This window comes from Mastomys coucha, chromosome X (assembly GCF_008632895.1).
Source record: "Mastomys coucha isolate ucsf_1 chromosome X, UCSF_Mcou_1, whole genome shotgun sequence".
NCBI lineage: Eukaryota > Metazoa > Chordata > Mammalia > Rodentia > Muridae > Mastomys > Mastomys coucha.
In genome coordinates, this window is record NC_045030.1 from 106,804,983 (window position 1) to 106,808,637 (window position 3,655).

General features: G+C 39.4%; 1 protein-coding gene across 2 annotated transcripts in view; it reads left to right on the forward strand.

Moving 5' to 3' along the window:
- Positions 1 to 1,504: 1,504 nt before the first annotated feature.
- Positions 1,505 to 3,655, forward strand: part of Lpar4 (lysophosphatidic acid receptor 4) — an 11,992-nt gene continuing 9,841 nt past the window's right edge. The window contains exon 1 of one of the 2 annotated variants that reach the window (XM_031366608.1): positions 1,505 to 1,874. The gene's annotated coding sequence lies outside the window, so the exon portion shown is untranslated. Of the gene's footprint in view, positions 1,875 to 1,901; positions 2,024 to 3,655 lie in introns of those variants that run through there. The other variant, XM_031366617.1, reaches the window with a different exon arrangement.

The following is a 3,655-nucleotide window of genomic DNA, read 5'->3' on the forward strand; positions in this document are numbered from 1 at the left end:
TTAAAATCTCTTTGCTATCTCACTACCCTGTATGTCTTTTTTCCCCCCTCAAGTAGAGTATGAAGTTCTGCAGGAGAGTGACTTCATCTTTCACTTTTTTAGCCTATCAAAAGCTGCCCTAGGCAATGAGTAAATGAGAAGGAAGACAACTTGGGAAGATATAGTCAGTGCTAGCAAGAGATAGAAATAAGCTAACCTGAGGCAGGTGGTGAGGAACAGAAAGCAGGGCTGTGGAAAAGGAAGCTGTAGAAAAGGGAATTTTTTTTTTCCAGAGTCAGTTAGTAAGGCTAGTGTCAACTTCACAATGACTTGTTACAGATGGTTATTAAGGGAAGCCCCAAAACAGGTCTGAAGAGAAAGTGAAGATAAACAAGCATGGGGCGCATTTTATTTGGGATGTAGCTTAACTATATGGATTGAAGTTCTGAAGCAGATGGAGGTTCTCCCATTCATCTGGGGGCATGACTCTGCCCAGAAAAAGGGAAGCAACGTATCTCTGCCAAGGGGTTTCATTCCTAAGAAGGGGCAGGGCGTTGCTGTTGGTGGTGGTGTTGGCAGTGTGTGAGGTAGAGGAGAAAGGGATGGGGGGGGAGGGGTTGCTGGTAGTAAGGAAAGGCTAGCAATGGTTGTTACAAAAGGGAAGTTTCCACAACAAACTCAGGTCAGGGAGAGGGAGGAAAAGAAAGAAAACTGGGCGCCAAGGGGAAGCAGGGTGGTTCACCAAGGCAGTCCACCTATAAGGTTCAAAGCTTGTCTACGCCAAACGTGGGGTAGAGTGGAAGGTAACGCCTCTCTATGAACAGATTGCATCTGAACTATTTACTTTTAGTAAACCTCTGAAAATTTCATGGTAATTACACTTCCTGCCATGCAGTTTTTTAAGAGAAATGGTTCTCCTTTTGCTACAGAGCACTGCCTGGATCATGCAAGGCGAGTGTTACAGCTCTGGGACCCAGGCACAGCTCCACTAGGACAGTCTGAAGGCATTTTATTTTTTTCTGCCTTAAGTAAGTGACTATGATATTGAGTTGAATTTTGTTTTGGAGAGTGACAGAAATTTAATTATGCATACCATGATAACCACATATTCCCCGTTTCTTTTGCCTTTCCCCCTGCTCTCTCCTTAATTCTTCTTACTAATATTTTTTGTGATTGTTTTAAATAACTTAGGAGCAAACATGGGCTGCTCCTCCTAGTTTGGAGTTTTGTCTCCTCCTCCTTCTCATTAGAATTGTAAGAGGGTAGCGGTCCTGCTGCAAAGACAGGCAGACAAGCTTTCTCTGTGAATTAATTGGTCAGGAAAGACACTTTTTATATTGTCAAGTGGCACTTAAGCCACTAATTCTTGACTGTGAAACTGCTTTTCCTGGGCAATGCTCTTTAAGGAAAAACTTCTTCAGTCCAGCGATTGGTGACTAAGGGAACTATGAAGCACAGGGGATTGGGCGGGATCTCGGCTCCTAATAATGCCTCCTTATCCAATGAAAAGCATTTCCTATTGAGACCCCCAAGAGTTCCCCCGGCGGCCCTCGGCTCCAGCAAGGACTTTGGGCCTTTTCTTGTGTCCTGTTTGTTAAAGGCATGCGGGCTACAGCATTCAAGAGGGCTAGTCTTTAACAAAGGGAAAGAGATAAATGTAAATAAGCTCACATTTTCAGAATGAGCGGTTTGCAGTAAGGAGCTGCGGCAGCCCAGAGTCTGCTCCTTTTGGGCTGGGCTAACCTTTCCCTGGTTTTTTGTTTTTTGTTTTTTGTTTTTTTTTTTTATGGATAAAAATATGCGCTTCCAAAGTGCGAGTTGCCCGTTTACATGTTTATTAGCTAACTATCTACAGGCATGAGCACATTCTCTCATCTAGCACACTCTTTTTTGGGGTAAGTCTCTTTGAGAAAGATTTGATTTTGGCGTTTGGGGTGGGGGATGGTGTAAGAAACTTCAGTCGAAACGCTGATGCTTTGAGTGTTTGGGAAAAGAAGTTAGACTTCAGCTCTGAAGTACTGAACCAGGATCATCGTGTTGAATGGTAAAAAACCCTAGAATTTCTATTGTTTTGGCAATAATACTGTTTTAGTGGAAGAGAGACAGGATTTTCAGGCTGTTGTTTCATGTAAACACAGTCCTAAAGAGCTGATTCAAAATCACAGGGTAGCAGAAGTTAGAAAGTCTTTTGGCTAGCATTATATTTCTTTGGTTTACAAAAGATTGTGAGCTAACGTGGCTTTTATTATGATGAGGTTTCTTCTAGTAAAACTATACACTACATGCCTTTGATGCTTAATTGATTTATGGAGAATGTGACATTTGCTATATTGAATAATTCATGAACTGCCCATAAAGGAGGAATCATGTTTGAATGAAAACTTAATTCTAGCATAAATAAAATTTTCTATTATATGTGAAATTAATTGCTATTTGCTATGTGAATGCAACAGAATGTAACATGTTCAAAATTCTTGTCTTGCATATTATGAATATTTTAAATATTTTTAGTGAAAAGACTTGTTGAATTAATTAGTAATGTATGTTAGATAATTTCTGTTTTGAGGGGAAATACAGCAATGTAATTTGTCACGATTTCTGTAGGGGGAAAAGACCAGAGAAATTGAAAAAATTCAAGTATGTCAAAAAGCTTGATGATGTTATTTATTTTGCTGCTTTACCAAATAATGCATGTTTCTTTTCCTTGAGTAACATAAAAGCCTCAATAGTAACGTATAATCAAAATTATCCAGTGGCTTTTCTCCACGTTTATTTTTCAGAACAAAATCCCAACAGCTTGCCCCATCAAAAATAGATTATAAATCCTTTTTCCTTGTTGCAAATGAGAAGTTGCATTCTTGCAAAGGATGAGTTCAGCTGATAAACCTCATGGCTTCTACATTCTAAAGCATCTCCTGGCTGCCAATCAGGGATATGAATGAAAGCCCTTTTGGAACAATCAGGGCAGCTTTTCAGAATGTGTATTCTCTAAGTTAAAGGGAGGACTGGGAAGATGCCTCATAGCAACACTCAAGCCAGGCTTAGACAAAGTTTAATCTATTCAATGCCCATTGTGGGAGAAAATGCACTGAGGTTTGTTGCTCTTGCTGTGATGTGGTCGCTGCCTTTTATTCTCTGTCTGTCATCATATACAATCTGTTCATGGCCCTCTGGAGTAGGGAAGAAAAAAAACCTATGATTGACAATATTGGTACTAAAAATTGGGAACTTCATAAAAGGCCACTCAGCACTGAGCTGAATCCATTTTCAGCTCTTAGGGAATAAACAACTGATAAGAACAGTGCATAAATAGTCTTTATTGTGCAGTCTTTTTATTCTGGGATAGGCTATTAACCCCACACTTTAAGGGGCAAGGTGTTCAGGTAGGAGGACTAAAGAGTTGAGACCTCCACAATTAAAGTTGATATTGAATAGGCAATACAGTGGGCAGGGAAGATGAGGGCATGATGAAGACTTTAGGATGTAAATGTCACTTTGCTTTGTAAATTTAAGCTTTGGGCAGTAATTAATACTATTTATTTCTGACATTCATATTAACTTAAAAATTATTGCATTGTGTCTAATAAAACTTAATGACTCTTATTCCAGGCTTTTGGTTTTTTAATTTTTTAATTAATTTATTTATTTTTGTCATGACAAGCAGAAGCAGGTGAAA